General features: G+C 43.2%; 1 long non-coding RNA gene across 1 annotated transcript; it reads right to left on the bottom strand.

The window, feature by feature from the left end:
* Positions 1-1,062: 1,062 nt before the first annotated feature.
* On the bottom strand, positions 1,063-11,107 carry LOC126064697 (uncharacterized). Its single transcript, XR_007514601.1, has 3 exons — positions 11,090-11,107; positions 2,320-2,422; positions 1,063-1,120 (listed from the first exon to the last, which is right to left on the bottom strand). It is a non-coding gene; the product is annotated as an uncharacterized LOC126064697 (long non-coding RNA).
* Positions 11,108-11,660: the final 553 nt, after the last annotated feature.

The following is an 11,660-nucleotide window of genomic DNA, read 5'->3' as shown; positions in this document are numbered from 1 at the left end:
GGAAGCTCCACTGAAACTGGTTGCCCATGGGTAACCCTGCTGGTATTTGAAATTCGGGTGGCATAGCTTCCAGCAGCATAGCAGCATGCAAGCCCCCACAGTGCAGCAAACTGACACTATGGCAGACTAAGTTCATATAGCTGCCCACAGCTGAGCTCTCCGCACTGCAGGGTTTTCCCATCGTTTCTCAAGGTCCTACTAATGGCGAATGATAAAAGTGGCCAGGTGGTGGTAGAAAGCACCATAATGAACTCATTGCAGGGGAAGCAAGAAACTTATAAAATAGCTTTTCCAGAGGCTGGGGTGAAACTTTTTCAGGTGGGAAACATACAGCATGTCACACAGAGCTGTCCTATTTCAAGCATAATGGGCAGGACGTCCATGTTGAGACAAAGCGTACACCCATTTCTGAGAACGTTTAGCCTGAAAAGCATCTGAAGATGCAGTTTTATAATGGGACCCTCCTCTGTTTCTCTCTGTATCTCGTAAAGTTGTTTTTCTTTGAGTGGCTTCCACCATGTCTCTTTTGTTGCTCTAACATTTTATAGCATTGATTTTCAAATAGAGGGAAGGAAAGTTCCCAGGGATGCATATCCTAATTTCCAGAAGAGTATGTATACTGTGAGAAAACTTATTTTACGTTACAATAGAATTTCATCATTTGGAGACTAAAATAAATTCACTGTTCTCATAATACAAACAAAGAAAATAAAGTTTGCAAGTTAACCTCTGCTGGAGGGAATGTGTACCAGTGAATCTTCAAAAGGTGGCACCTGGGAAGGGGGTCTCATCTCCCTGGATAGGTCACATCAGAATCTTGGGTTGGGTGGGCAGGCATGAGATTTTATGTACATCAAATAGGAAAAGAGTTGTTTTTTTTTTTGTTTTTCAAGGTTCAGAAACACTTCTGGGCAGGGGTAACACTAGGAAAAGCCGGTACGTGTTCTGTAGGATCGGGCTCCAGGTGACTGAGCTGAGACAGGAGTTCCCCTAATGAGGCAGGAACAGCACATTCAAGGCTTGTGGTCCAGGATTCGAAAGACGAAGGGAAATGTTGCATGCAAAGACAGCTACGGCATCAGCAACACAGGATCTGCCTTTATTTGAGAATGTGGTTGTCCTAGGAAAGTGGAAAGAGAAAGAGGAGTGAGGGCAGTGAATATAGCGGGAGGCTTCAGAATGGAGGCCCAGGGTCTTCATAGCTGGCAGCCATGAGCTGTGGCAGCCAGTTGTGAAACATGAAGCTGCTGAGGGGTGAACAGAGGCTGCTTCCTAATCTCCCACTGACGATGCTGGCAATTACCTAAAAACTGATAACGTGAATATGCTGTCTAAAATAGCAACCAGGAGAGAAAGACATATGAATATATAGACAGAGAGCACCTTCTTCAATATCTGGATTACAAAGTGAAAAATGACAAACAGGCCAGGGAGGTGCTGCAACCATGGAAGACCAGGAATGAACACTAATCTCTGGCATACTTTCGACCAACAAACTGAAAGCACAAAAATGGGACCAAATGAAGAGGACAGGATACAGAGCACAAATAACATTTTATTGGGCATCAGGAGAAACAGGCTTTGTCTTCATTCTCACTTGCAAGCTTGGGGACATTTAGGAAGGTAATTTAATGCCCCTAAGACTTGGTTTCTCCTCACATAGGACATGAGTTGAAGCAGGTGGCTCCTCAGACGCCCTCTCAGGCTAACATTCTGTGAATCTGGGGTCCTGGTGATTCACAGACCAGAACCCCATCACTCAGATTTTCTAGAGAGAATACTACTCCTCTGCTAAGGCATCAGCCAATAGCATGATGTTTCCTATCCCAAGGAATGCTTCCAATTATAAAATGCAGAGGGTGGTTCTTCCTGTAACTGGGTAAGAGAACTCAACTGAGAAGTTATAAGTTTTTCCCATGGCCCTGTGTTTACCCTGCTTTTGATTCTCAGTGTGGTTCACGTTTCTCTCACCTTATCCATTTTGCCTAGTAAGACATGAGACAGCATTCTTCTGGACCATAGCACTGTTGTCCAACTGGACAAACCAACCTGGTATTAAGGAGAGCCAAATCCTGACGCTGAGCCCAGCATCTCAGGGAAAGACTGCTGGGAGCTTCTCTTGGCTTTCAAGTCCATTTATCAGATAAAGTGCTGGGCTCAGCCTTCACTGAAACATGACCCTTGTAACTACAGTGCTTTTACTTTGGAGACCAAGTGACATGTTACAGGTCCTAGAGTCTGAGCTCTGGGCCACCTAGGCTTCCCCTTGGTCATGCCTGGTCTCATGATCAATAGGAGAGGCTGGTGGTTTTCACTCACCCACAGCAATTGACTCAGCATCCAGAAGATTGGGGTTCATCTTATCTCCTCGATCTCTTCTTAAACCCAATATCTGTTTGTTCATTCATACACTGAGTACCTACTGTGGGTAAAGCACATTGTGAAGTACTGTGATGATTATAGTATTCCTTCGAGATCTATTTACTTGATCCTTTGACCCCGGTGTTGGCAAACTATAGCCCATGGGCCATACCTGGCCCCCTGCCTGTTGTTGTATGGCGTTGAGAGCTAAGAATAGTGTTTACATTTTTAAATGGTGGGAAAAGAAATCAAAAGGAGAATAATAATTCCTTATACATGAAAATTCTATTCAATTCAAAATTCAGTGTCTCTAAATAAAGTTTTATTGTAACACAGTCATGGTAGGCAGAATTCTAAAATGACCTCCAATGACCTTTGCCCTTGTGTACTCTCCTTCCCTGGAGTGTGGGCAACACCTCTGAATACAATGAGATATCACTCCTGTGATTATGTTACAAAAGGGATATTTTCAGATGTAATGAAGGTTACTAATCAGTTGATTTTGGGTTATTTAAAAGGGAGATGATTCAGGTGGGCCTAACCTAATCACACCAAAACCCCATTGCCATTGAGTTGATTCCAACTCATAGCGACCCTATAGGACAGAGTAGAACTGCCGCATAAGTTTCCAAGGAGTGTCTGGTGGATTTGAACTGCCGACCTTTTTGTTAGCAGCTGAACTCTTAACCACTATGCCACTAGGATTTCCTAATCACACCAGTTCTTTAAAAATAGTTTTCTCTGGCTGGTAGCAGAAGAGGAGATCAGAGAAATGTGTTCTGGGTGGCCTGGAAGAGAACAAACACCCATGTTGTGAACTGCCTATGAGTTGTTATGGATTGAATTACGTCCCTCCAAAATATTTGCTGTAAATCCTAATCTCCATTCTTGTGGATGTAATCCCATTTGGGAATAGGGTTTTCTTCGTTATGTTAATAAGGTCATATCAGTGTAAGGTGTGTTTTAAGCCACTCACCTTTGAGATATAAATGAGCAGATTAGACACAAAGAAACAACCAGAGGTGGAGGAAAATAGATGCTACATGAAGATTGCAAGATCCCTGTGAAACTGAGGAACAGAAGCTGAAAAGCGACACAGACCTTCCCCCAGAGTGGACAGAGAAAGACTTGCCTTAGAGCAGGCTCCCTGAATTCGGACTACTAGCCTCCTAAACTGTGAGAAAATAAATTTCTGTTGGGAAAGCCATGCACTTGGCGATACTTCTGTTGTAGCACCACTAGATAGCTAAGACAAGCCTCTAGTTGCTGAGAGCAGCTCCCAGCTGAGAGCCAGAGGAAAATGGGGACTTTAGTTCTACAACCAGAAGGAACTGGATCTGCTAAAAACCTGAATGAAGCAGATTGATGAACTTAGAAGCAGATTCTTCCCCAGGGCTTCCAGATAAAGCCCTTTCCAGCCAACACCTTGGTTTCAGCCCCGTGAGTCCCCGAGTGGAGAACTCAGTTGAGCCCAGTCGGACTTCTGCCCTATAAAGCTATGAAATAATACGTGCATGCTGTTTGATAGCCACTAAGTTTGTGGCAATTAGTTATGCAATACAAATACAACAACCATGTACATTCTTTTACATATCATCTGTGACCCTTTTCGAGCTGCAACAGCAGAGTTAAGTAGTTGTCACAGAAACCATTTGGCCTGCAAAGTCTAAAATATTTACAGTGTGGCACTGTACAGAAAAGGTTTGCAAACCCAGGCTCTAACTAAAAACGTCATCTCACCTCAGATGTATTTAACAAAAGCTTTGTGTCCGACGCAAGGCTTGCAAGAAGCAGGACTTATATCCAGTATTACTCAGCAAACATTCCTTTCATCAAAGTGAATTAGACTAAAAAATTGGTAGACACAGGCTGTCCTGCAGACCTACTTCTCATCCCAATCTTTTAAAGTATAGAGAAAGAGAAAGAGTTAATAAGTTTAGAGTGAAAAAAAAAATCAGAGGACTATGTTCCGTATGCATATTGGAGGTCTTCATTTTCTACATTGTGAATTTCTATAATAATTGCATTTTGCATAATGAACTTGTATTAATTTAATAATAATCATAACATTTTTTAAAGGGTCCACTGTGCTCCACTGTGTTCTCCTTGATGCAGTAGACTGGAGAAGAGAAAGCACTAAAACTGTGGTTTTGTGATTCAGAATTTGAATTCACTCCCATAGTTCTTGATTTTTCCTCCCTTCATGATTCCCCTTCTGCTTTCTCCGTAGGACAAGTCGAGAAAATCCAATTCTCCGTTCACTAATTTTGGTTATCTGGGAGAGTAATTTTCAACTGTTTTAGAGGTATAATATACTCTAACACAAAAACATGTAAACTATCTGGTATGGCATGTGTTTAATTTTAAATAAAATTGAATTAAAATTCATATGGTCTGCTCTGGATGATGAATAACTTTTGGAAATGGGTAGTGGTGATGGTAGCACAATATTAAAAAAAAAAAAAAAACCATTGCTATCAAGTTGATTCCAACTCAGAGTGACCTTACAGGACAGAGTAGAACTGCCCCATAGGGTTTCTGAGGAATACCTGGTGGATTCGAACTGCTGACCTTTTGGTTAACAGCCATAGCTCTTAATCACTATGCCACCAGGGTTTCTAGCACAACACAGTGAAGTGTAATTAATGTCACTGAATTATACACTTGAAAATGGGTAAAATTGCAAACATTTTGTTATATATATTTTACTACAATAAAATTAAAAACAAAACAAAAAAGTGATTCTGAGAATTGGAAGAAGGGGACAAAGGGGATTTAACGTTTTCCTGGAGCTGTTAAGGAAAGCTCTCTCTTAATCTCTTAAGTAGCAATTGAAATCAACAAACCTGTTCTACTATATTACAGGGGTCTTTTCTTTTTCCCCTCATGGGACTTAATGGCTGCTTACCCACACCCGCCATGATCCTGAGACCATAGATGGGACAATTCCACAATGGTGAGGAATCTGAGAGATGCTAAAACCTTGACCACTATCCTATATGGGTGCCCCCCTCTTCTCTTGCCCTTTTTATCCATCTCAAGAAAACCCTAGGTAAGGCCACATTGGTAAATGTGCCAAAGGTCAGGGTAGTTATCCTAAGGGTTATGTCCAGGTTGGAACCCTGTTGAGCATTTTTGTCAGTGGGAAATCGTTTGTGGGCTCTAGCAGAAGACTATATGTGTCTCTGGAAAAGAGACCATGTCACTTATTGTCCATTTGGCCTTGGGGAAATCTGATGCTGTGATCTGGTTTCTCTTTCTGTAAAGAAGGAGTAACAATGCCTTACTACCTTACCAGGGTGTTGTGTGAATTTGCTGACACCCGTAAAGCTCTCTGAAAATGAAGAGGCTTACACAAGTCCCCGGTATTATTCACACAGCAAACGTTTTCCCCTGAGAATAATGTAATAAATGGTACCATTGTGCAGCTGGTGGAACATGTTCAAAAGTTTCCATTCACAACTAGTAGATCAAGTTGTGGGTGGTTGTATGGTCTTTCTGTGTTCATGCCAAGCTGCATCCAAAACAGCCAGCACAATGGGCTATCTTGGAATGAAAAGATGTACTGTAAGAGACAGCCAAATCACGGCCTCTCATCATATAGTTAGAACAGTCATGTGTGGCCAACGATTTCATAAGCACCATTTTTGTTACAGCAGAAAAGGTGGTCGCATAGATCTCTAACATGGCAGCAATTGAGAAACAACTATCTTCCTCCACCACGTTGACAAACTTCCCAAAGCTAAGGATGCTTATGACGATGGAATATTATAACTATAACTGCTTTCTTCCTTCTTTGTGAATTCTAAGCCCAGGAGAAGCCAGAGTTCTCAATCAGATAGAGTGTTCAGGTAAAGGACCCATTCTTTTCTAACACAATTCATTTGGATGGGGGGCTGTGGGAATAGTCTGGACAGAATGCTACTGGTTGGCATAGGACACAGGAAAGGATTTCCTTTCCACCATTATAAGCCCTGGAAATACTCCAGGACATGATACAGGGAAAATGCCATTTCCTCTTTTAGCAAAATCTGAGACTTCCAAGAGCTGAGAAGATGACACATTTTAACCAAATGAAACTATGATTAGCTACTGAAGATATTTATTTTTGAAAAGTGACCACATTTGATTAGAGTTATTAGAGAATTATACTCACAAGTTCAAAGGTAGTCAGTGAGGATCAAGTGAACTCCCTTAGTAATAAATATTCTCACATTGAAAAGACAAGGCTCTAAGCCTGAATCATAGAATCTTGAAATTTTTGAGCTGTGAGTGACCTGAGTACTAAACTATTTGATAATTTTTTAAATTCCATGGATAAGTGAACAATTTTTTCCTCTTTCTTTCTAAGGATCACCATGAATGGCAACAACAACAAAAAAAACAACAAAAATTCGAAGAAAGTGTATGCGCTTGGGGCAAAAAAGTAGAAAAGAGATGCAATGCAGGTATTTAATATTTGAAGTGGGTAGAACTATTAGATTGCAGTGCAATGGCTATGGAGAAGGACTGGGCAAGCCCAGCATACAGAGGGCTCCCTTGACCCCTCCTCTCACACTCTTGCCGCATTGTGTTTTCAGAGAATTTTCTATTCATCCAGTGTCCACTTACTGAGCACCTATTATGTACTGGGCAACACACTAAGTGCTAGTGGTGCAAAAAGATCAAAGACACAATCACTGCTGTCATGGAGCCCCTCAACTTATTGAAGAACTAAGTGGCAAGTGTCATGATGTTATCAAAGTGAGATCTGGAAGTCACTGATGAGAATTTTTTCATGACCTCTTGCCTCAGGCTTTAACATTCAGGGTTTTGCACTTTCTATGACTTGCCTTTCCTCCCTGGAATGCCTGCTGTCTCAAAAACCAAGGCCAAGGCAGCAGCACATGCTTCCCTCCATGTTCAAGTGAGCTCCTGTCACTTTCCTGAGGACGTAGAGCTGTTGGCCCGCTGGGCAGAGGGGAGTGTGTCCTGGGTTCCACTCTCTGGAGTCTGAGGAGAGCACACACAGACAGCCTGGAGGACAACATGGGTATCTCTGCGTGACGAAATGCATCTGCAGGTGATTTAACAGTTGCTAATGTTTTGGAAGGAAACCTTGGTGGCTTAGCAGTTAAGTGCTATGGCTGCTAACCAAGAAGTCAGGAGTTCAAATCCACCAGGCGCTCCTTGGAAACTCTATCGGGCAGTTCTACTCTGCCCTATAGGGTCGCTATGAGTTGGAATCGACTTGACAGCAGTGGGTTTGGTTTTTCATTTTTTCAATGTTCTGGAGCCCTTGGTTGCTATCCAAAAAGTCGGCAGTTCGAATCCATCAGCTGCTTTTTGGAAACCCCATGGGGCAGTTCAACTCTGTCCTATAATGTCGCTATGAGTCAGAATTGACTCAATGGCAATGGGTTTGGTTTGGTTTTTTAATATTTCTTAGGAGCCCTGGTGGTGTAGTGGTTAAGAGCTCAGCTGCTAACCAAAAGTTCGGCAGTTCAAATCCACCAGCTGCTCTTTGGAAACCCTGTGGAGCAGCTCTACTGACCTGACGGCACCTGACAGCAATAACAATATTTCTTAATTAGTGTGCAGTCTGGGGGACCCAAAGACTGGGCAATGATGATCTGTGATGATCCAGTTCAGAGGCTCAGAAAAGAGGTATTTGCCTGAGCAAGGCTGAGCATGCTTGTGAGTAGTTAGTGGGACACTATTACGTGGCACAGTGCGAAAGAGCTTGGCTGCAAATCAAAAGATCGGCAGTTTGAATCCACCAGCCACTTCTTGGAAACCCTATGGGGCAGTTCTACTCTGTCCTATAGGTCGCTATGAGTTGGAGTCAGGTTGATGGCAATGGTTTTTATTTTTTATTACAAACTGAGGAGCCCCGGTGGTACAGTGGTTAAAAGCACTTGGCTGCTAACCAAAAGGCTGGTGGTTTGAATCCACCAGCGCTCAGCTGGAGAAAGATATGGCAGTCTGTTTCCGTAGAGATTTACAGCCTTGGAAACCCTAGGGGGTTGTTATGAGTCGGAATCAACTTGAGGGCAGTGGGTTTGGTTTTTTTGATTACGTGCTGGCTTTCTGGTAAGGAACCAGACACTAAATGTCTCTGTTGAACTCCCTGAACTGCAGACAGAGCTGCTTTCCTCTTCTATGCTTGACTCCAGCAGCCGGGGCAGGTCATCTGGGAAAACCAGGAGTGAGATGAAGAGAGATGATTTGAGGAGAGGATGGTGCATTTCCCACGCTGCTCTCAAGGTTTGGGTTCTTCCATCAGCAGTTTCACAGCAGACCCTGTTAGTTACTCATCCAATATCTAGCCCTCTTCTTCCCAGTTTTGCACAGGGCAGCAATGTGCCCAGTTAACTACTTGCTTTCCTATACTCTTTTGCTGCCAGGGGTAGCTTGTGACATAACCCAAAACAATGAGATGTAAACTGAAGTTGGCTTGGAACTTTTGAAAAAGTTTCTGCTTTCCCGATAAAAAGGGACCCATGAGTCCAGCACCACCCTTCCTGTCTTGGACATGGACATGATGTCTGGCTGTCTTGGACATGGACATGATGTCTGGGCAGCAGCAGCCATGATGTGGTTATGAGGCAACAAAGATGAAGACAAAGCCAATATGCTAAGAAAGGTGGAACAGAAAGATCATTCATTCATTTATTGAACTAATTTATTGAGTGTCTATGTGTGCCAGGAGCCCTGGTGACGAAGTGGTTAAGAGCTTGGCTGCTAACCAAAAAGACAGCAGTTCAAATTCACTAGCCGCTCCTTGGAAATCCTATCAGGCAGTTCTACTGTATCCTATCAGGCAGTTCTACTGTATCCTATAGGGTTGCTATGAGTCAGAATTGACTGAACAGCAATGGGTTATATGTGCCAGGCACTGTTCTAGGTGCTAGAGATACAGCAGTAAACAAAACACAAACTCCCTGTCTCCCCAAAGCTTACATTTCAATGGTGACAGTAGAGAAAGACAATATGTAACATATATAAGTGAAATATGTAGTATGTCACAAGGTGACAAGTACTTTGGAGAAAAGTGAAGGAGATGACCAACCCGGCTGGGGCCTTGAATGCTCATGTAAGGGCTTTGGCTGTTCCTTTAAGCAAGACGGGAAATCATTGGAGGGTTGTGAGTAGACGTGTGGCGTGATCTGACTTAGATTTTAACAAGATCTGTCTGGCTGTTGTGTTGAAAATAGATGGAAAGGGGAAAGCCAAAAAGTCAGGGCCCCTGATGGCATCAGAAATCTTGTTCTATGGGGAGGATGAATCCTAGTGTTTCGAGCCACTCTTAGTCAGGTATTCTGTTCCTTGTAGCCAAACACACTCCTAACTGGGCAGTGATGGAAAAAGAAAGGAAGAGAAAGGAGAAGAGAAGAGAGAAGGCAAATGTGTCTCTTTAAGCTTGGTGTTTTATTAATTCCATTAGGAGTAGCAGTGTGGGAATGGGGAAACAAGAGCCCCTCTTCTGCATTTTTTTCCTCCCATAGCAACAACAAAAAGCCTGGTGAGTGTCCTGGGAGTGCACGCTATGTCTGGGGCTGCGTCCCAGTGTGTTTAGTTATGCTCATTCATGCCGAGGCATTGCTTTATGCCCATAAAAGGAGGAATTACAATATCAGACCTGGATCTTTCTCATTTCCAAACAGCCACAAAATGTCAACAGAAGATTGTCAATCTCTTGTTCTTTCCCTCTCTCCCAAAAACTCCCGGAACACAGGCCAATAGCAGAAAACAGATGTAGGCAGGCACTGTTTTGACAACACTGGAAACGCCTGTGATTAGAAGTCAGGATAGCGTAAAAATGATTAATATGCTCCTAAAAGAACAGGGAGTGCACCTTCTGAAGAGCTAATTGGATAGGCGTCCCTGCTTGTGTACACCTTCTCATACCCAAACAAGGGCACACACTCACACAGATTTCTCCTAAGCAACCTCCTGGTAAGTGTTTCCTGCAGCATTTTCATCAGGGCCAAGCGGGAAGGGGGTGGAGGAGAGGTGAGGGGTAGAGGGCCGCAGAGTGGTAAGAGCAGGAGAGGGCAGTTTCTGGGGGGCTAGAGGCTAGAGGATAGCAGACAAGTGCAAAAATCTCCCTTCCACCATGAAAAAGAATAATTTTCATGCAATAAAATGGATTTTGATATCTTTTTTAAACCAACAGACAAGAGTTCTCTGAATTTTAACGGCAGTCACTTCCATGGGATGTGGCAGTTGCCAAAGTAATTACTAGTTCTTAAATTATGAAGCAAAAAATCTTTGTTTAGCTCATCTTACATGAATTAACTTTGGAGTCCCCGGGTTGTACAAATGGTTTACATACTCAGCAGCTAACCAAAAGTCCCCTCAGAGGCACCTTGGAAGAAAGGTCTGGTGATCTACTTCTGAAAAATCAACCCACAGAGTGCAGTGCTACTCTGATACACATGGAGTCACCACGAGTCAGGATTGACTTGATGGCAACTGGTGGTTACGTATCTTTAATTTACGTGAACATCCCTTTACCAAGTGGGTACCTTTTTCCTACGAAAATACTGCTGGGTTGTGAGTAGTCTAGGCAGCCAGACACCACTTATCTTCTGATGCAGGAAAAAAAAACTCTGGGACTCAAAATCAGCAGAGTCAGCTAAGCTCTGCACTAGTGGGGTGGCCTTTTGATGAGCGGGAATTGACTTGACAGCAATGGGTTTGGTTTGGTTTTCTGGAGCCCTCCCTGGACATCAGAATTCCTCACCTGTATGGCACCTGTATGTCTGTAAGCTGCGCATAGGGCCTGCAGCAGAATCGAGATTGTGGAGTTCTGGGACCCACCCCGACTTCAAAACTTTAACCAAAACATCTCCGCTTTGATCTCTTTGGTGGTGGGCTTTCTGAAAAACATTAAAAAAAAAAAAACCTAAGCAAAGAGAAAATTATCCAACAAATATTTACTGAGCCCCTACTGTGTATCTGGCACTGTTGTAGGGCCTGGGGACACAGCAGTGATGCAGGCGGCTACCTCCTGCCCCCATGGAGCTCACACTCTACTACCCCACTGAACCAGATGATCTTTAAGGCTCCCTCCAGCTCCACTGTCCTTTGTTTCCATGACACGTGGAGCAGGTGTGCTGCAGCATGCCCAGAGAACCTTTTGCTTCTTAGAGTTAACCATTCAATTGTAAATGCATTAAGATAGGCCAGCAGAGAACGTAAGAGTGGTGTACTTTGGAGTTAAATCCATAATGTTGAAATCTTGACTCTGCCAGTTATTATTCAGTGACTTAGCTCAAATTAATTAGCTGTGCCTCAGTTTCAATAGCTGTATG

This window comes from Elephas maximus, chromosome 2, assembly GCF_024166365.1.
Source record: "Elephas maximus indicus isolate mEleMax1 chromosome 2, mEleMax1 primary haplotype, whole genome shotgun sequence".
NCBI classification, from domain to species: domain Eukaryota; kingdom Metazoa; phylum Chordata; class Mammalia; order Proboscidea; family Elephantidae; genus Elephas; species Elephas maximus.
This window is presented reverse-complemented; position numbering and strand designations above follow the sequence as displayed.